Source organism: Euphorbia lathyris, chromosome 7, assembly GCF_963576675.1.
Source record: "Euphorbia lathyris chromosome 7, ddEupLath1.1, whole genome shotgun sequence".
In the NCBI taxonomy this organism is placed as follows: domain Eukaryota; kingdom Viridiplantae; phylum Streptophyta; class Magnoliopsida; order Malpighiales; family Euphorbiaceae; genus Euphorbia; species Euphorbia lathyris.
In genome coordinates this window covers 56,368,991-56,392,359 of record NC_088916.1, presented here as the reverse complement: position 1 = coordinate 56,392,359, position 23,369 = coordinate 56,368,991, and the positions used below count along the sequence as shown (strand labels likewise).

At 36.3% G+C, this 23,369-nt stretch overlaps 1 long non-coding RNA gene across 1 annotated transcript; it reads right to left on the bottom strand.

The window, feature by feature from the left end:
* Positions 1 to 6,814: 6,814 nt before the first annotated feature.
* On the bottom strand, positions 6,815 to 14,576 carry LOC136235017 (uncharacterized). The gene is made up of 3 exons (XR_010691611.1): positions 14,295 to 14,576; positions 7,726 to 7,769; positions 6,815 to 7,610 (listed from the first exon to the last, which is right to left on the bottom strand). It is a non-coding gene; the product is annotated as an uncharacterized lncRNA (long non-coding RNA).
* Between the last annotated feature and the right edge of the window lie 8,793 nt (positions 14,577 to 23,369).

Genomic DNA, 23,369 nt, shown 5'->3' with positions numbered 1-23,369 from the left:
GTTGGAGTCAAACGGCTTCCTGTCGCTTTCATTCTGGACGTGCTCAGTGTCGTTGGCCAATGAGATTCTTGTATCTTCTGTCTACGGCAGTGCTCAGCAGCTTTTCGTCAGATGAACAGAATGTTTCGACATTTATAGTAAAGTCTTCCAGACAGCTTACTGCGTCTTCTGAGCTTTACCCAAAGTAGAAATATTTTGTCTCTAAGTTGATTCCGTTCTGCCGCTGACTTGTACTTCTTGTCGTTTAACTCAGCAGCTTCATCTTGAAGCAATTGAGAGAAGGCTTCTCGATCCTTCTTCATGCTGAGCTAGCGCTTTGCTTAGAACGACTGCGTTTTGTCTTCCTGGGCCGTGAGGTCTTGATCTGTTGACTTGGGCTTGACTTCCTCTTATGGGCCTTTAGGCTTTTTATCTTAATGTCTTATAAATCAATTAACTCAACATTGAGCAAACACATTAGTGTGAATAAATCAAAGCATTTAAATTTAATGTGTTAGAATATTTTTATCATTCACATAAATAATTTTGTCAAATCAAAATCATGTGGAAAGGTGTTTCAACAGGAGGAAGCTTGTCTTCCTTCTTCCTTCTTCCTCCTCCCATTTATGTTTTTGTTTTTGTTTTTTTAGCTTCAGTTTTATCTTTTTTTTTTCTAGTTTGAAGTCTATATACTTTCTCGAATCTCTTTTCCGTCAAATCTACACCTGTTAGCTATACTTTTATCGTTTATTCTTTTTTTGGTCTTAGCAAGAGCGGAAAACGTTCATCTTGATCTGCGATCTGCGTGGTTGCAAAAAAAGAAAGGACTCAGATCCGAATGTCCAGAAGAGGCTAGATGATGAAGAATGGATTACAGCTGTTTTTCAATGGGATTCGACTTCCGAGAAGTATATGATTTCTATTTTGTTGTATTTGTACCCTTTGTGGTTTTTTATTGCTCTTTGTAGTCTTTATCTTGCTCTTTGTAGTCTATTTTCTTCCCTTTGTGGATCTTATATTGGCTATAGCCTGTATGGGTGGGAAGTTTTATTGTGATGTATTTGTACTTTATGATTCTATGGAATGAAATATGGCACTTTTATCAAAAAAAAAAAAAAAAAATTATAATTCCTAGGCCTAAACAATCACAACACAATTTTATTACTATATTTTATTATAACCATTTTTTTTACGATGCTCATTATGTTTAATGAAATTGTTACAAATGATTTTGATAAATATTTTGATGTTATCATTGGAAATTCTTGAGTTTGTCAAAGTAGCAGATTGTATCCAAATATTTCAATTGCTTTTCGAATTTTCATAACTATGTGGATGATTGTCGTATCTATTTAATTTTTTTTAAAGTTAAAATTATTTAAAAACTATTTGAGATCATCAACAACACAAGAAACTTGAATGATTTAACCCATTTATGTATTGAGAGAAATATGTTAGATATATTGACATGGACACTATTATTAGTGATTCTACAACTAGAAATTCTCGTAAATAATGTTTTATATGAACAATTGGGTACTTAATGAAATAAAATATTTTCTACCAAAAAAAATGAAATAAAATATTTTTTTATATGCTTATGAATTGTAACAAAAATGTGTTATTTTACGTATGTGTTATTAGATCCCTAGAGAAAACGTACAAAATACTAAAGTGTCCAGTTCGTAAGAAAAAAGATTTTACGTATATATGAGTCGATAATTAAAAACGGAGTACCAAGTTCGCAAATGAAGAAAAAAATGAAGAAACAGTAAGAAATTTCTAGGTTGTTATATATATATAAAGGGTATTTCGGAAAAGTTACAAATAAATAGTTTAGATATATAATGTGTTGGATAATTAGTCTAAATATATAAATGGATCTTCAATTTGACCCAATTTTATAATTTTTCCTTAAATTTATTTCTTAACAATAAGGTCGGTCTAAGCATTTTATTATTTACCACTCCATAGAAATTCTTAGAACTAGACAAGAAGGTATTAATCTTTCTCCAATACTCGTGACTATTTAACTTTACTTTATATTAAAGATTACTAAACTTCGAAATGTAAAAAGTCACTTAATTTTATATTTTCTAATATATATTTATTAAATTTCAATTAACACATCAAAATGAAAATTTTCAAGACTTAAAATTATTTAGATACAAATTTGCTGTGGAACACATTTGTATTTTTCAAAATCACCACTTTTAGATACTTTCTCTTTCCTGATTAATGTTATCGTATTTCTAAGTGACGAATCTCTAATTAGAATTCTAATCACCTGAAAACACAACAACCGTCAGAAAATGGGGCGGAGACCGGCGAACCCTATCCGATGTTAAAGTCAGTGATAATATAGAGAGAATATCAAAAACTAAGCAAAATATATCAGAATGATTAAGAAATTAGATACCTAGATTCTTGGGATATTTATACTATTTATAGATTATTAGAATTGTATCTTTGGATACGTGGCAACTTAGGATAAGTCAAAAGACCTTATCTTTGTGTGCCACCATGTTTATTAAAGTGAGGAGCATGTATTTGGAGTCTAGTTATCAATTGGTACACGTGTCTCCCAAAATTCTCCTCTGAAGACTAGTTCGGCAATGTTAGGATGACCGAAGCTTTGACTTTAGTCCGAACTTCGGTTAAGACTAACCTTCCTCTTTGTTCTGAATGGGTCAGGGCCTATCTCAGGTCTTTAAGTCATACCGGGCCTTCTTGATAAAAGTCCAAATAACTTAATATCATAACAACCATCTAAATGACGTCAAAATAAAAAGGTTGAAGAATTAAATTTGCTTAGAATATCACTTCTATCAGTTTTATTGCAAAGAGTTACTTTATATTAAAGTGATAAATATTGAATGACTTTTATGTTAAAAAGTGTAAATTTTGATGACTTTTTATGTTAGATTGAGGTTTATTGGCCACAATATTAATAGGGACAAAGTTTAATGGTCATGAATGTAATTCACCTCTTTATTAATCCATTTCAATCTTCAATCCGGTCAAAGCTTTAAACTTCAAAGGTATACACTATATGCTCATTTTACCATATGTTAAATTAATAGAGTTGTCATAATTTAAACCATCCTACCATTTAATCTAAGATCAACTCTAGTGGATATTATTTTGTTGTTACTTTCTTAGGTGGAGCAACAACAAACCACTAGAATGGTTACAATTATTACATAATTTAGTAACAAACAATCCCTGCATCCCTAAAATATAAATTCTTCCTGTTTGATAGCCATGGATGGCGCCATATGCCCCAAATCTGGTGTACGGCCTACACGCGCCAGATTTGGTGTGTATGGCACCATCCATGGCTATAAAGTTTGTGCGGTTAATTACTAAATTAGTCTCGAAAAATTATATTTTCGGTCTCTATTTGTAATTAATAAAAAAAATTACCCCACAAAATTTTGAAAAACGGCTCCTAGTGGAATGTTACTCAATTTTTTTACTAACATAGAAAAAATCCACAAGGTTATTACTTACCATTGTGAATACGTTAAGGCCCCGTTTGGGACGTTGTAATGGAATGCTCATTACAATGGAGGCTCGTTACCATGTTTGGTTAGTCATATCATTTTTATCGTAATGGAATCACAGATACCACTTAATTTTTCTTTGCAAATTTATGTAATGGCAATTACGAATAAAAGAGGCATGAATCTCATTACTATTAACCCTTGTATTTTTATTACTAATGGCGAAATATGAAAAAAAAAATATGAAAACATGAAAAACGAAAAGTGCGAAAAAGAGAAAAAAAAATACGAAAAACGAAAAAGCGTGAAAATTGGAAAACGGAAAAAAGGCAAAAAAAAAAAACATGTAAACGAGAAAAACATAAAAACCACGAAAAATAAAAAAAAATCGGAAAAGAGCAAAAAACGAGGAAAAAAATATAAAAAAATAAAAACGGGAAAAAACAGAAAATAACATGAAAACACGAAAAAAAAGGAAGCGGAAAAATGTAAAAAATGAGAAAAACATGAAAATTGGATTTAATTAAATAAATATATGTATCAAATGATAATTACACTTTATTAATTTTATTAAAAAATTTCAATCAAATATAATAATAGAATTATTATTCCATTCTATTATATTACAAATTTGATTGTATTACAACATAGGTATCCAAAAAAATCATGGTAGTATGTTTTTTTTAAGCCAATCATGGCAATATGTTAAAAAGTAAACATATGCTAAACAAATAGCTAAAATATAATAAGAATAAATTTATTATTTATTATTATCCTCAACTGAAATGACCAAACAAATTATAATTTATTGAAATATATTGGTTTTGAATACCCACAAAAAATGATGTAAGACAACAATGACATGCATAAAAATAAATAAACAAATAAGGCCTAATACACAAATAACCCCTGAACTTGTCCAAATGTTGCAACTGCTCCCTCCAACTTTCAATTATAACAACTTACCCCTCAAACTTGTCCAATTGTAACAACTTACCCCTTAAACTTGTCCAATTGTAAAACACAACTCCAAATTGCTGACATGGACTGCAATTGAAAAAACACGTAAAATACAAAATCTGCAACACTCGTGGAGTATGATAATCATATCTTTGGCGGGATACGAATCCGAAGAAACTTTTTTACGGTTGCTTCAAATACGGGGTAAAAAAAATTCCCAAATTGGGGTTATGTTTTACAATTGGACAAGTTTAAGGGATAAGTTGTTACAATTGAAAGTTGAAGGGGGCAGTTGCAACATTTGGACAAATTCAGGGGGTTATTTGTGTATTAGGCCAACAAATAATAAATAGTAGGTTATGATTGCATCATCTCAAATCATAGGCGTGATATGTTGGGTTGTGTCGCACAAACACTAATCAAACTTGGGAATTATATTATCTATGCTTTTTTACATTATTGGACCCTCAACTAATCCCTTCTTAGCTTCCTATTTTCACGGTCCATTTGGTTCACATGTTCTTCGATGTTTGTAGTTGTTCTTAATATATAATAGATAGTAGTTGTTTCTAAAAAAAAAAAAAAAAACAGTTGTTTTAAAATTTTATCAAATACGTTTTATCTTATATTCAGAATTAAAAGATAAAAAAAATAGTTTTGAAAAATGAAACAAAATGAATATAATGCTTGATTGTTACATGAGATATTGAATTATTTTATTAATAATGCATCATGTAAAATTAAATTTAATCAAATTATCAACTAGAGTTTGCTCCCATTGTGCTAACATTTTGCCCTACGTTGATGGGATTATCATAAGTAATTATTGAATTAAATTAATTAGACATATACACATTTTGTTAGCTGAATTTTTCATTAAGTTAATTCCCATGCTTGAATTCAAGTCCATATCATGGAAGCTCCCAAATGTTAAATTCCAATTTCTAATTAAACAATTAAATAAAAAAATCAATGATTGTCTAGCCTTATAATGGTCATGAAAGTGGATTGTGTTGGATTTTTTTTTGTAAACCATATATGTAGTATACCTAATACATTTCCCAATTAGGAAAATCATTTTACAAGTTTAATACTTTCTCAACCCTCCAAGTTCTCCCAATACTGCAACTAAACCCCCGAACTTAGACTTGTGACAACTAACCTCCTCAACTTACTCATTTGGAACAAAAAAAAACCCTCAAATAGATTAATATTTGTGATTTCAGAAGATTTTTTTGCCATTTAGTTAATGTATCAGTATATTAGTTAAATATAGCAACCGATATTTTGGAAATTTTTTATTTCTGATGTAATATTATGTTGAATATTTTTTTAGGTTTAGGGTCAAATAACCAACTTGAGGAGTTATTTGTTTCAATTGAGCAACTTGAGAGATTGTTTGTTCCAAATAAGCAAGTTGAGAGAGTTAGTTGTCACAAATCTAAATTCAGGGATCAGTTGCAATATTGGGATAACTTGGGAGGCCGTGAAGGTATTATACAAACAAACACCACTATCTAACTCTATTCTATTTGTAAGTAATTTCATGTGATATAGTATCAGAGCAGAATGCGTTGATTGCACCTACTCCCACTTCCACATCCGCCTCCCTCACCGCGACTGATGTCGCTGCTGCACCGACCAAAAGTATATCTCTAGAATTCCACATTCAAATGAAGGTTATGATATTGTACCCAATCCAGTGTTTGATGAATGGAATGATGTTGAGAATACTGTTAGGGCTTTGCTTTTGAATTCATCACTGAAGAGGTGTATCACACCATTACTTGCTTCAATTTTTCACATGATATATGATATGCCCTGAAATGTACGTTTGGACTTGTATCACATAGCCATCAGTTTCGACTCAATTTAGACTTGTATGATCTTAAAAATAATGATATGACTGTCAGTGAATACATAGAGAACATTAAAACAATTGTGGATGACTTGGCTGCTTCATGAAACCTTTTTCCGATGCACTTATTACCATCTTTATTGTTTAAAAACCTTGGGGAGGACTATCATAATACAATCCAAACATTAATCACCCATTATGAGTTCGGAGGCAGTAGCTTGGCCATCTAGAAAGCAACCAACTGTGACATTATCGATAATGAAGGCTAAATATGTAGCAGAAGCATGCTCTTATCAAGTAATGTGGATGAAGATGGTTCTTAAGAAAAATTGGTTGCGATGGTGCTGAGTGCACAACTATATTTTGTGACAATAACTCAATAATAAAATTGTCAAAAAAATCCAGTACTGCACAAAAGGAGCAGGTATATTTCAGTTCAAATTGCGGCTCACATGATTAGGTTGCGGACATTCTAACTAAACCACTCAAGTTAGAGCAATTTCAGAAGATTAGAGGCTTACTATGAAGAATGTGAATCACGAGAAGTGAACTAAGCAATCTGTTTAGTTTAAGGGGGTGTTTGTTATAATTAAAATCTTTTATTTTATTTTTTTTCAAAATAAAGCTTCATTAATGGGCCAAAAGATGACAAAAGTTTAATACAGAACAAGGAATAAAACTTGGTATAACATCAAAAAAACTCGGACTAGCATGTTGGGAAGCCGCTCTTGCCAAGGCATGAGCAAAGCTATTTGCTTGTCTTCTGATAAATTGGATAGTAAATCCTTTGTTAGCGAACATGAGAGTCTGGCATTGGGTGACAATATCTCCAAATTCAGAATGATCCGTTTTGTCAGACAGAAGCGCCTTTGTCAAAATCTGTGAATCGGTTTCAAATAGAACTTTTCCATAACCCAATTCAGCAGCCCACTTAACTGATTGCAGCAAAGACCACGCTTCCGCTTCCCTCACCTCCATCAATCCTTCAACCATCGCAACTCTAGCTTTCAGAAATGTTCCGTTAGCATCTCGGAACACCGATCCGCTGCCAGTTTTTCCAAGGATAGTGAAAATACTAGCATCTGTGTATCAAGATAACACTTCAGGCGGTGGTTTGTGCCACATCTTCTCGCAGCAGTTCCGAGTAGCAGCATTTCCTCCCGGATTTCGTCTCGCCTTCGCCAGTTTCCAGTCCCGTAGGCACCTATTGCTGCCAGTGATTATTCCTGCTGCTGAAGTAGTTGTCTGTTTCCATAGCTTTTCATTCCTTGCGCGCCACTAGCTCCAGAGGAGCATCATCAAGTTCTCTGAAGGAAAATAAGGCTAACTAATGGCAGCGGAAATATAAAAATTTTAACCTTTTTCCATTAACCCAAGATCTGTTAATCGTTATTTCATATAAAGAGGGATAGAAGGAAATACCTTTTGACGAACTATCTACCGTTGCAAGCGAAGTGCCCTCAACTCTTACTCCGAGTTCACGAGCACAAAACAAAACACAACCCAAATCAAGTTAGTGATCAACCGTGAAAACAATCAAGTATAGATTGTCTCTAATAAGTCAACACAAGATCAAGGATAAAGAGAAAGAGATGAAATCAATTGAATCGGTAGAAAGCGGTGGATTATTTCGTCCTCGTCTAGGGGGGTCGAAATTCTCTCTCTTGGTTGCTCTAGTGTGTTTCGAAAATCACACATATAGGGGGTATTTATATTCTCTTGTATCTAAACCCTAGTTAGATAGAATTAGGTTACTGAATAAGAATTTAATTCGGAATATAATTCTTATTTATTATCTATAATTATATCTTAAATATAAAGATAATAATAGTAACCTTATAGGATAATAATAGGAGTAATTTAATCAAATTAAAACTCCTAACTTATTTATCCTTTAATTAATTTAATTCACAATCATAATCTAATTAGAATTGTTAAAATAAAATTAAATTATTCATGTATTTTCATACATGAAAATCGCCCCCCTATATACTGGACCTTAGTGGATTCAGTTGGGCTTCCATTAATTAATTAACATCTGTTTCTCTTTTGGGCTCCAAGTCTTATGTGTGACCCATTAGGTTCTTAGTGCTTCTAGCCGTATGCAACTATTAAATTAATTTTCACAGAATTATATTTAATCTTTGCATAACGGAATAAGTACGCGAAATGTGATTAGCAAATCCGAAACATTCCCCCAGAGCTATAAGAAGACAGGTTGATTCTGTCGTTGACCTTTCCGTATTAGTTACAGTATAATTCGATCCTTTGTCAACTACATCCTTGAACTAAATCTTATGACTATGGATAATGTCAAGTCACATATAGCGAGACGTTCATTTTACTTGTACAGGCCGAGTCAACTCCAATTAGATAGGTTAAGTGAAATCTGTATTTCAAGTCTTAAGCTATCACCTTGCAAGGATTTAGAGTCGAGTCTTCCACAAGCGATCCATGGACGTATCTCCCATTTATCGGGAGTGACAAATGCTCAATCCAATGTATAATTATCCTGCAATTACTTTCTGTGATACCCAACGTCTGCCGTTCACACCCCAGAGTCATCTCTGTTATGGATCGTGTTACAACAGGATCAAAGCATCACATTCCGTAATCCAGAATCACCAATTAACATTCCTTTGAGTCTGAGGATTACTTATACATATTAATACCAATGAGATGAACACGTGACAAGGATGAATCTACCCATCATGTTATCTCAAGTCGGGTCCCCAATCCTAATGAACTTCTTTTCATTGGATCCATGTAACTGTCCAGATATCTGTATATATGAAGCTTGTGAGATCAGCTTTCTGTCTCGACAGAAGACATTGTTACATGCAAGTCTCAGCAGTGATATGTCAATCCTAAACATATTACTTGACTTGGGTGGTTTTAAGTTTATTAGTTTATCATAAAGTTTCGTCTCACTTCATTCTTGTATGAACACTTTATAATCACTTTAAACAAACTTATGGATTTCCTTTTATTAGACTTTATTTAGTTCTAAAAAGGGATTGCATTTATATAGTTATGAAACCATATCTCATTAAAACAAACGATATAAAGAACACTTCATTTACATTAAGTTTGTATCCTAGAACAATTGTCTTAGGACACTAAACCCCAACATTCTCCACCTGTGACGTACCGCCCACCCTGCAGAAATGGAAAAAGAATGAAGCGAAATTCTCCGCGTCATCACTGATTCGTTCAATAATGCTTTCAAGACCTGCTTCTCTCCACACTTCCTGAATTTTGGGACAAAGGATGAATAGGTGCCATACGTCTTCCATATCCAAGGAACATAATACACATTCATCTTCCACAGGTATTCCTCTTGATCTAAGTTTCCATCGCGTAGGAACACAGTCTCTTACCAGACGCCAGATAAAATATCAAACTTTGTAGGGGACTTCCGCTTTCCATATAGATTGCCATAGACCCTCAATATGAAGATTCTGACTATTTGTAATTCCTTCCGTCGCTAGTCTATAGGCACTCTTTACAGTATAATCACCATTCTTTGATTCATGCCAAATAAATTGATCCCTTCTTCCCCCAAGTCGCGGTGTTGTTCTAATAATAGTTGTAATATCCTGTTCAGAAAAGAGTTCTTGCAGCATTTCAACATCCCATTCAATCGAATTGGGAATAAACAGATCAGCAACTCGCAAATTCTCCAAACCCGCCATTGTCGGAGTTGTGATCGTCAGTGAAGGCGAGTCCCGTAGCCATGGATCACCCCACACATTAATATCTTTACCATTACCAATCTTCCATCTCCCTCCTTTTTGAAGCAATAACTGAGAGCCCCAAATGCTCCTCCAAATATAGCTAGGCGAATAGCCTAATCTTGCATTCAGAAAATCCCCATCTGGATAATATTTGGCTTTGTAAACTTTACTGACAAGAGAATTTGGAGATGACTGTAACCGCCATCCTTGTTTTCCCAGCATTGCTAAATTAAAGGCAGTGAAATCTCTAAAACCCAACCTACCAACCTCTTTTGATATACATAGCTTTTCCCAAGAAGTCCAATTGATTCCGCGCGACCCATCCTTTTTATTACCCCACCAAAATGAGTTGAGCATTCTATGTAGCTCCTCCGCTGTCGATATGGGAAGCATAAAGACACTCATGAAATCGACCGGGAGAGCCTGACCAGCCGCTCTGATAAGTGTTGCTTTTCCCGCCTTCGACAACGGCTTAGCTCTCCAGCTTTGAAGCTTCTTCCACAATATGTCTTTCAAGTGAGCAAAAATCGCCTTCTTCTTTCGTCCTACAAGTGAGGGTAATCCGAGGTATCTTCCTGTATTAATTGTATTATGGACCCCTAGGATATTTTGTACACCCTCAGCAAGCAATGGATTAACCTTGCTACTACAGAGAATACCAGACTTAGCAAAGTTGATAGCCTGACCAGACGCTTCTTTATATGTGTTCAGAATCCTCTTCAGCTCCCTGCATTCACCAATATCAGCCCTAACAAAGAGAAAAGCATCATCGGCAAATAGTAAATGTGAAACCGCCGGAGCTCTTCTACACACTCTTACACCATGTACAATCCCTCATTTTTCCGCATCCGTGACAAGAGCAGAGAGGCCTTCCACACATAATAGAAAAAGGTATGGAGACAAAGGATCTCCCTGTCGTAACCCTCTTTGTGGAGAAAAAGATCCCACAATCTTATCATTCACTTTGATTGAATATCTTACAGATGTAACACATAGCATTATCCATTTTATCCATAATTCAGAGAAGCCCAATTTTTTCATCATATCAGCCAGATATTCCCAACTAACTCTGTCATAAGCCTTGCTAATATCAATTTTGAGAGCTACTTCTCCTTTTTTCCTACCCACATTCTGTGTCATACTATGTATAACCTCAAAAGCAATGAGAACATTATCATGAATAGATCTTCCCTTGATAAAGGCTGATTGATTTTCTGACACAAGGTTAGGTAATAAAACCTTTAATCTATTGGCCAGTACTTTAGAGATTATTTTATAGATGACATTGCAAAGAGCAATGGGTCTTAGGTCTTTCATAGAGGTGGGTTGCTCACATTTAGGAATTAAGGCAATAATTGAATCATTGAGCTTTGGAGGAAAAATACCCGAAGCGAGCCACGATTTTCCAGCCTGATAAATCTCATCCCCTACTAGAGCCCAGAAACGTTGAAAGAAACCAGGATTGAATCCATCCGGACCAGGAGCCTTGTCAGGATGCATATCAAATAATGCATTCTTGAATTCTTCCACTGTAAAAGGTTCTCCCAGTCTAGCATTATCTGCATCAGTAACTTTAGGGTTAATCAGATCAGTAACAAAGGTCTCAGCACAAGTCCCTGCATCAAACAATTTGACAAAATAATCTTTTGCTACTTCGCATAACCCATCAGGATCAGATACCCAGTTCCCGTCATCGCGTTGCAGTTTTGAGATTTTATTTCTTCGACGTCGGCCATTTGCAACAGCATGGAAAACTTTTGTATTTGAGTCACCTTCTCTCAACCATTGAACTTTAGCCTGCTGTCTCCAATGATCCTCCATTTTGAAGAGCCTGTCGATTAATTTGAGCCGAACGACTTCATATTCCTCAGCTACATTTCCCGTCGACAAGTCCCTAAGCTGTTCCAAACGGACTGGACATTCCTGAACTTCCTCTCTTTTAGCCTGCAGCAATCCTCGCCCCCATCTGGATAGCGAGTCGGCCAAATCAGAAAACCTGTCAAGCAGCGACCTATGATTTGAACTCATCCAGCTCTGTTGTACAGTCCTTTCCAGCTCTTCTTCTCTCATCCATTTATTTTCAAACATGAACATCTTACTAGGTCTGCTTTCAGAATCCAGATTTGTTCTTAGTAAAATAGGACTATGATCAGATAAGGGCGCTATTGTGTTACCGAGTGATGCAAAAGGAAACATTTGATGCCATGAAGAATTTGCAAGAGCCCTATCCAGTCTCTCTTGCACTTCATTCTCTGTCCCTCTATGTCTGATCCATGTGAATTGATAGCCCACCATTGGTATATCGAATAGCCCGCAATCATTTACCGCTTCTCTGAAGCCCTGATAGCACCAATTTGGATGATCATGCATCCCTTTTTTTATCTTCAGGGGATAATAAATCATTGAAGTCCCCCAGAATGATCCATGGTAGTGGCGATGAAGCAGCAATAGAGCTAATAGGATCCCAAGATGCTCGTCTGCGATTCCTTTCAGGAAAGTCGTAAAAGCCCGTTACTCTCCACTTTCCTTTATTCACATCAGAAATTTCTAAATCAATATGATTATTTGAGAAGGATAAAAGTGTACCAATCGTTGCTTCCTTCCAAAACACACTAATTCCACCACTATGTCCAATATAGTCAACAGAAAAACAACCTTCATACTTTATTTTATTGTGCAAAAACTCAATTCGTGACTTAGAAACCACCGTTTCGAAGAGGAATATAACATCTGGTGCATGAACTCTTACGAGTTCACAGAAAACTGGAACTGCCCTGGCATTCCCCAATCCACGGCAGTTCCAACTCAGAATCTTCATATACCTGGGCAGACCCTTGTTCCGGACCTGCCTGTGAACCATTTTTTGGAATGGACTCCATTTGAATTGTTTGAACATTAATCATCTTCTGTCCCCCTATACTTTCCATTAGATCATCATCCATTAGACAGTCAGTGTCGGATGAGTCTTTCGTTGCCACTACTATACTGTCTTCCCCTTCCTCCAAACGTTTTCGCTTTTTCTCTTCCGGGATAATAATTTCTACATTCGATTCATTCCCCTCAGTAGTAGGTATACCTCCTTCCCTTCTAGTTGTTCCAATGCCCAGGTTCTGTATCAGTAGCGAGAGGTTTGTCGGGCCAGCCTTACTCTTCCCTGTACGTTCCTGCCATGTTGACATCTCTTCCTATTCCTCCCTCAACCATCTTTCCCCACCCATAGAATTGTTCCTTCTATTCGGGGCCCTGATACTGACGTCCCAATCTCTCATAATTGCATCAATCGACTATTCAAAGAACCTAGCACAATGTCGATCAATGTGACCTATTAGGCAGTTTCTCGTACTTAAATGTTGCTACTACCCAATTACCTCCAGCCCTGCGAACCTTTTTCTCTTTCTTTAGTGCCTGCCTGATATCAATACAGACGCGGATTCATAAAAATGTTTTTTCACTAGACCACCTATTCTTCTCATCATATGAAACATACGATCTAATATAATTCCCTAATGCTTGTCCTACAGTTTATGTAAAGAAATTCGCAGGCAATCCATGTATTTGGACCCAAAATTTAACAAGGTGCAGTGAAACATTACATGGATCTTCTCCAATACCGATTGCTTGTAGGGCAAGCAAATTATTGTCAAACATCCATGGGCTCCCTTCAATCACCCAACGCAGATCATGTTGGTGATAAAAACAAAATAGTATCAATTTACTACCAAGATGCGTAATCGTTAATCCTCTACCTGGTCTCCACAAACTGGCCATCCGATTTTTGAATATATTAAAATTGAATGGTTTATCTGTAACGAGCGTTCCTATCAGGCATAGATCATAGTTATTGGGCTCCTGATGTATGTCGTTGTCGAGGAATTCAAATCCACCGTCGACGATCTGTAAGTGTTCGACTCCGTCCGTCATTGAAGGTAGAATGATGATGGAAATCCAATCTAAAACCCTAAACCCTCACAAAGGATAGACGGCTCTCAAGAGGAGCAAAAATCCATATTGATAACCACTCAAATACAAAATTAAAACCACCAAAACCTTCGAATACAGAAGAACACAATCGAAGCACTCAATATTAGGAGAAAAACAAACTGAATCCTTAATATCAAAAACCAATTAACAGAACACAGTATAAGAAAACACAGTCGTAGTCAATCAACAGCAAAGTAACCAAAAGAAGCATTCACCGACTCAGATAATCCAATCGGAAACATAGAGGCGAAAATAATCAGAAGAAGCACTCACCAGCGTGGAAAAACCACCAGAAACACAGCAGCGGCGGAAAAGAAACTAGACCGAGCGGCGACAGAAAAGAAACCAGTCCGAGCGTCAACGGAAAAGAAACCAGACCGAGCCCTAATTGAAACAGTAAAACGGAATCAACCACGGCGAAAGTGAAGGCTGTAGCACATATCGCCGGCCGAAAAACCAAACAAAAACACAAGCGGCGGAGGTAGCGGTGGAAAACCAGACGAAAAAAGCAAACAAACCCTCAACAGGGGTAACTCTCACACAGAGAGAAAAATCAAGACGTTGTTACTGCATATTTAAAATCTTTTATTTTAGGAGTTATTATTTATTATTAATAAATTACCTAGTGTTTTTTTTAATCAAAATTACCTTTTTTTTAGAACAATCAGAATATTATTACGATATATCAGCAATCAAAACATCGATAAGAAACGGAGGTGGACATTTCCACTCTCCACGAACAAATAAAGAATTAGCCTCCCTAGCCAAACAATGAGCGGCTACATTCGCTGAACGTTTAATGAACGAGATTGATACATTTTCAATCCTAGCCATAAGATCCCTACACTCTATAATTATCTCAGACAAGTATGAAAGATGATTCTCATTTTTAAGAATAGCTTGAACCACTACCAAGCAATCAGATTGCACCATCACCCCGCCTAAGTTAGCATTTTTAATCCAAGATAGCGCTTCTTTAATGGCCATCGCCTCAGCAATAGCAGGATCAGAAATACTAGCATAGGTTCCATGAGTCGCATACAGACACATACCTGAATGATCGCGAATAAGGAAGCCCATGGAGCAATAATCAGTATCCTTGCTCACCCCAGCATCCACGTTACATGTGATCATACCTTCCGGCGAACATAGCCAACGAACCTGAGCCCGCGAGACAACTGATTCTGACTTCGGTTTAAGCGCTTGAGCAGTAAGCCACTCCTGATGAATGTTTCTCGCCTATTGTATAACCACATCAGGACGCGATTTCTTCTTATCCCAGACCACCGCATTCCGATGCTTCCATAGGGTCCATACAATAGTCACAATTTCTGCCATAATCAGTCCTGAATTATTAGCAAGAGACTCACCCAACCAGCTTGTAAAATTCCCAACTGCTGCCATATGGGAGTCCCCAAAGTAAATGTTCCAAACTTGAGCAGCAAATGAACATGTAAGAAACGCGTGTGTATCATCCTCGCCACAATCTCCACATACCGGGCAAACATTTGGATAGTTACAATGGCGTTTAGTTAAGTTTGCCATGGTTGGCAAGCACGAGGAGAACAACCGCCATATACAATTTTTAATCTTCGGAGCCACATCCAACTTCCAAATAAGAGCCCAATTGATTTCCGGATTCTGATTTAACACCAAACCAGCAAGAAAAGACACTCGAGAACCACTTCGAACCGAATAAGAACCGGATTTTTCAAATTGCCATAGCCAACCATCTTCCCGTGTAAGATCCCTTCTGGGTATAGAGAATATAAGTTTCTGATCCCTATCATCAAAAGTTTCAGCAATTAGTTCAGAGTTCCAGCGTCCATTTGGAAGCAGAAGGTCCTGGACAAGACCCGTTGGAAGAGTAAGATCTACTCGACTAGAAGGCTTCGGATCAGCTTTATCGGGTAGCCAGGGACTATCCCATATATCCGTGTTGGCCCCATTACCAATTTTGCAACGAAGCCCGTGTTTAAGAACTTCCCGTCCAGCTAAAATGCTCCGCCAAACAAATGAAGGGTTATGACCGAGATTCGCATTCAAAAAATCCGATGATGGAAAATACCTTGCTGTTAGAAGTCGAGCGATCAAAGAAGACGGATTTTGCATGATACGCCAACCTTGTTTTGCAAGAAGCCCAAGGTTGAAATTGTGGATATGGCGAAATCCCAATCCTCCTAACGCCTTAGGATAACATAGCCGTGACCATTGCTTCCAATGGATACCCTTACCCGCCTCGCCTGCTGATTTCCACCAAAAGCGATTTAACATTTTATTCACATCATCACAGAACTGATCCGGCATTAGGAAAATACTCATGATATACGTAGGGATTGACTGAAGCACTGATTTAATTAAAACTTCCTTTCCAGCTCTAGAGAGGAACTTTTCTTTCCATCCGTTAATTCGGTTCCATACTCGGTCCTTAATAAAACTGAAAGTTTGCATTTTACTCTTCTTTACAGCAATCGGGACGCCTAAGTAAAAGCCCATATCAGTAACTTCAGGCACCCCCAGAGTCGAGATCACACCAATCTTATTATTACTGTCCGTACCATTACTAAACAACATAGAGGATTTTTGAAAATTAACTTGTTGCCCAGAAGCCTGTTCGTACAAGTAGAGGCACCGTCGAATAGTAGTTGCTTCAGAAATATTGGCCTTAAAGAACAAATAGCAATCATCCGCAAAGAATAAGTGTGAAATTCGAGGAGCATTAGCAGCAACCACACATCCATGAATCCTTCCCTCTCTAACCCGGGCCTGGAGAATAGATGTAAGTCCCTCGGCACAAATCAAAAAAAGAAAGGGGGAGAGCGGGTCTCCTTGGCGAAGTCCACGAGTCGGATTAACAGGCCCCAATTCCTTGCCATTATGCAGTATTCTGTATCTTACTGATGTCACACACATCATAAGCCAATTCACCCATTGGAGAGAAAACCCCATCTTAAGAAGCATATGACGAAGAAAATTCCATTCAACTCTATCGTACGCCTTGCTCATATCCAGCTTAAGAGCAGCCAATCCATTTTTTCTTTTCAACTTCAATCTATGAATCACCTCGTATGCCACTATGACATTATCTGTGATCAGCCGGCCTGTCAAGAACGCACTCTGTGTCTCAGAAATTATGGACGGCAGAATCCTCCTAAATCTGTTAGCAAGCATTTTTGAGACAATCTTGTATAAAACATTACATAGCGCAATTGGTCTAAGATCTGCCACAAACTCAACCTCAGCTTTCTTAGGAATTAGGACAATCAGAGTGTCATTAAGCTGTGGGGGAAGCTCCAGCGAATTCAGAAATAATAAACAAGCCGTCGAGATATCCGATCCGATAATACTCCAAAACCTCTGATAAAACGCAGGATTGAATCCATCAGGCCCCGGGCTTTTATCAGGGTGCATTGAAAAACATGCGCTCTTAACTTCCTCAATAGTAAACGGGCATGTTAAGGTACTGTTATCCGTATCAGTTACACGAGTTCTAACCTCAGATAAAATCTCAGAATCTTCGCAACCCCTGGTAGTAAAGATATCGTGGAAGTATTCAACTAACAGTTCCTCCAAGCCTTGGCCAATCTGACACCAATCCCCAACGGCATTTTTCAAGGCATGAAATGAGTTATTTCGTTTGCGGGCTGAAGCGTGTGCGTGGAAATATTTAGAATTTGAATCCCTGTCTTGAAGCCAAAAGAGCTTCGCACGTTGCTTCCAAAAATCTTCCTGCTGTTTTAGCGTTTTCAAATACAATTTCAGCGCCATTTCATACTGCCCCAAACCGTATGCATCAGACCTTCCACGAAATTGATCACATAGCTTCCGGTATTGATTAATTGCTCGGTGAAAATTCCCCTCAATGGTGCTACTCCACTTCTGCAGAGCCAATGAACATGCCTCAATTTTCTCTGATACCGTCTTCGACCTGTGTAAATTCCAAGCTTGTTCCACCACATTACCACAATGTTCCTCTCTAAGCCAGCTATTCTCAAACCTGAAACGCCTAACCCCAGAAATCTGTACCCATGCTTTTATTTTAAGAACCAATACTGAGTGATCTGAACACGCCGCAGCCACATTGTGCAGTTCCGAATTAACAAATAGATCCTTCCAGCTAGAGTTAACAAGTGCCCGATCTAATCTTTCCTCAATCCACCTATTTGTGCCACGCCCAACTTCCCATGTAAATGGATAACCATGCATTCTCATACTACACACGCCACAATCTTCAATGGCCGCTTTGAACCCCTCAATCAATCCATTCGGGTGACGATTTCCCCCTCTCTTCTCCGCTAAGGAAATAAGATCATTAAAATCTGCTAATAAACACCAAGCAGCCCCAGACCCATCTGATAAAGATCTAAGAAGATCCCATGACTCCCGTCTACGGCTTCGTTCCGGATATCCATAGAAGCCAGTGAACCTCCATCCCGGGATATTCTGAAATTGAATCCAAGCATCAATATAGTTACTAGTGGACGCTTTTATCATCACCTGACATTCGATTTCCAAAAAAGGGCCAATCCACCCCCATGACCCTGACAATCGACAATACAGCTACCTTCAAAATTCAGCTTCTTACAAACCAGAGAAATTTTATCAGCCTTCAACATCGTTTCCATTAGAAAAATCACTAATGGCTTGTGGAAACGAACCAGGTCCCGGAGGACATTAACTGTCTGCGGGTTTCCCAAACCCCGACAGTTCCAACTTAGGAGACTCATGAATCCTGACAGGTCTGTTTTCCAGATCCCGTCTTCAACCCGCTTTTTGACTGATCGGTGCAGTTTAGTTCACTCGCTTTGAATCCATCAGCAGTACGTTGTCGTTTAGGCACAATAGTAATCCCCTCTGTTATGACTGTATTTGAATTGTTAATTGCTGACTTCATATTCCCTGTCTGACTTTCTTCCTTTGAGCTCCCTATATCTTGTATCATCTCCAAATGTTGCTCCTCTGATGTACTCATATTATCCTCAGAATCCTCCACAGAGTCACGAAGCCAAATTTTTCCAACAGGACTTACAGGATTTCTTAACTGAGCTCGAAGAAAATTCCCAAACTGACGTGTTGTAGTCTTATCCGGAGAATCAAAGAACAAGCCACAAAATTTATCAACATGCCCAAGCTTTCCACAAAAGAAACAAAATTGTGGAAGTCTTTCATACTTAAACGTAACCCAGAACCATTTCCCTCCACGTCGCTGTAAATTTTGCCCTGTTTTGAGTTGTTTATTGACATCAATAGTAGCCTTAATGCGCAAGAAGCTTCGTCTAAGACCTGTGAAATTCTTCGGATCTGCTTCCACAAAACCACCCAAACTATTCCCTAATGCTCTACAAACCGGCTCAGTTTGAAAATCAATAGGGAGATCATATACTTGGACCCAAATGATAAGAGCATTCAACTCCAACAAAGATACCTGTTCTGAGACAGCCAGCCTTCGAACAATCAATACATTCTGGTTAAACGTCCAAGGCCCGTCATTCAATACCCTAGCAACATCGAGCTCATGGTAAAATTGAAACAAATAGCGCCCTTCCACTTCCGTCTCAGTTACCGTAACCTTCTTCACTGGCCTCCAAATTGCCGCTAAAGTTTTTTTCATCGAGTCAAAATGAACTGGCCGGGGGGATAAGAATTGTCCAACAATAAAGAACAATTCCTGTTCTTGACCTGGGAGCAACGCTTCATCATCCAGAACCAATACATCGTCCGGACTCCCTTCAAGGTTAAGGCGCGCATATTCGGCTTCAACTTCGGGCTGTCTGTCCATGATCAACCAGACCTCCACACAAACAAAATGACCCAAAAATCCGCAAAAATAAAGAAAGATCAGAAAAAGACACCGCACCAATGAATTACCCGATCTTGAAGAGCGATTCCAAAAGAATCAGAGTCCTGGGCTTCAGATGAGAGAATCGATTAATCGGAGAACCAAAGAATCAAATGGAAGAGACGAACGATTGATTAATTGGGGGAATCGTGAAGGCGGCGCAAAGAAGTCTCAAGAGATCAGAGAAAACCAACGAATCCAAGAAATCAAAGAATTATATGAAAGGAGTAATAGATCAGTGAATTGAAGTAAAAGAAAGGAATTCAATGTGATCAGGCTACCAATTGATTCGGATGAAAAGTGATAAGGGTTTAGGCATCTCACAGGAGAAGAGAAAAGCACTCCAAGAGGAGAGACAAAAGATTTAATCAAAATTACTTAGTGTTTTAAGTAGTCCTACTTTTGTTGATAGTTTTTGTTTTTAATTTTGTTTAAGATTAACTATCTATGTGGATGCTAAATTTTTTCTTATTTAGTTTGGTAAGGCTTTTAAATAACCATTACTTTCTGGGAATAAATAAGTTAGATCGACACTTCATTACGATTTAACATCAAAATATTCAATTGAATCCCAATTCCAATTTAATCTTTTAATTGACTCCACATGTAGTGCATTGCAGTTTTTTTATAAAGGATTAAATTGGTCCTTTAAGTTGTCATGTGGAGTCAATTTGGCTCAAATGCATATTTGGGTATCAAATCAGTCCAAATTTTGATCATCTTGAACTTATCTCTGAAAGTATAATTTATTTTTGGCACCTAAATTGTATCACGTTTATACCTGAAATTTACTTTTACACTTAAACACTATTACTTTGGATACTACAATGCACTTTTATTTTTTTAATTTGATTTTATTCTCGACATTTATTTCTCTCTTGTCTCATCTCTCTACTATCTAATATTTTTAAAATATATAGCAACCATAATTCATATATTCTTCATTTTCATGATTAAACACCAAATTGAAAATAATATACTCTAATTAGGCAGAGCAGTGTATGTGATTCACCGTGTCATTTAATTTTTCTCATTTTTACAACCTTAACATTTTTTTTAATCTCACTAGTGGAAAGGTCACTAAAGCTCAACCTATTGTTTGTTATAAGTTGAGGGACATTTTTTCTTTCAACTCCTAAAAAAACATACATATGAGTATTAATATTTTGATGAAAAATTATTCGTTATAAATTATAGGCAATTTCAAAATCAGACTTCTACTATTAGGACTTAGAATACTAACAAGTTTAAATTTAAATATTAAAAATACACTTTTATATATGAAGAATTTTGTATCAAAATATCAATACTCATATATATGCTTTTTATATTTAGGAATTGAAAGGAAAAATTCCTATAGTCAATGGATTGAGTTTTATTGATCTTTTCGTTGAGTGAGATTAAAAAAACAAAATGTTAAGGTTGTAAAAATTTGTGTTTAAATATGAAAAAGAAGAATCTATGAATTATGGTTGACAAGTGAGAAAGACATGTTGAAAAAAAAAAAATCAATTAAAAACATAATGCATTGTAATATTTAAACTAATATTTTTAAATGTAAAAATAAATTTCAGATATCAAAAAGTTTAGGTACTAAAACTAAATCGCACTTTCCAAACTTAATTGATCTTGGATCAATTTATCAAAAAATAATTAAAATTTGGGTTCCTTACATGAATCTCATAAATATGTAGAAAAAATACAAATATCTCAAAGTGGTGATAGTTATTTCTTTTATGTCAAATACTTCAAATCCTACCTTCATTCTGTCATTAACCCCATTTTCATTAAAAAAAAAAAAAAAAAAAAAATTAAAATTGTCATTAGCGGCAACCCTTCAAATTTAGTTGGTTTTTATTTTTTTATTTTTTTTTCTGGAAAAGTTGGTTTTATCTCTTAATAATTTTAGTGAATAAATGTATATTCATATAAATAAATTCACCTATCACATTTCTCCACTTCTTTATTGATATGGTGGAAAATGATATAATATAATTTAAATTTAAATAATCACATTTTTTAATTTTGATAATCATATTAATATCCAATAGTTTTTTTATATGAAAATATCTAACACTTTTAACATTATTTAGGCTTTTATATATATATATATATATATATATATATATATATATATATATATATATATATATATATATATATATATATATATATGGTATAATATTCATTTCGCTCTTAAATTTAAGGTTTCAAAATTAATTAGGATCTTAAATTATTAAAATCACCAATGAAGTCATTGCACTAAGCAAAAATTATCAATTGAGTCCATATGATAAACAAAAATCATTAGATCTCATCAAAATTCATTCAATTGAACATTTTCAGACCCTTTTTTTTCAAACTCATTTTGAACCGACACAGAGATTATTATATTCTATATCAAATAATCACAGTTTCTGATTTTAGGATATGATTGTGACTTAATTGGTGATTTTTATTTAGTTCAGGAACTTGATTGATGATTTTGATATTTTAGGGTTGTAATTGATTTTGAATCTTTAATTTAGAGACCTAAATGATATAATGCCTATGTATTAATACACAAAACAAATTTTTTTTAACAGTTTTATTTCTTTTGCTAAAATTATGGCTCTAATATGTACTAGTTTTCTTTACACAATATCCTATATCCCTAATCTAATTTAAAACTCAGTACCTAATCCATAAACAGAAAATCTTCAAAAAAAAAAAAAAATCCATAAACAAGAAACAGATGATAATGGGAAAAAAAAACTGTAAACGGATGATAATGGAAAAAAACTGTAAAGAGAAAAATAGGGGCATAACTGTTTAATTTGACAAAATCAAAATAAATTGTGCAGTTTATGATAAATAAGTAAAAGAATTTATTTAATTTTTTTTTTTTTGGTAAGAAGGGAAGAAAAAAAACAAACAAACAAAAACCTAACCCGGGATCAGTCTAGGAAGACTGACCCCAATCCTATCCTCAAGAAGAGAAGGTAACAGAAAAGAAGGAGGAAAGGAAAGGGTAGAAACACCTAACATCCCCCCATGCCCAGCAGCTGCCAAGCGATCCGCCACGCGGTTTTGCTCCCTATAAATATGGGAGAAGGTAAGAGAATCGAAGGCAGGACGAAGCCTCAAGATGGCTTTAATGAGATTCTGACTCTTAAGACAAACAGCATGTCTATCCGAAATCCTGTTGATAGCCTCCAAATTGTCAGACTCCACCGAAAGTCTTTTAACACCCATGCGAATGGCGAGTTTAATGCCAGACAAGATCCCCCAGAGCTCTGCAGTAAAGGAGGAGCCCGTACCTAAGTTATGGGTAAACCCAGCCAGCCAGGCGCCACCAGCATCCCGAAGAACTCCACCAGCAGCAATTCTGCCATTACTAAGGCAGGAGCCATCCGTATTCAACTTGACAACCCCTTCCCTGGGCTTCCTCCAACCAACTAACTGGACCTCTTTAACCGGAGAGGGGTGAACCAGGGGCTCTCCTTCAAAACTCTTTGTAATAACAGAGA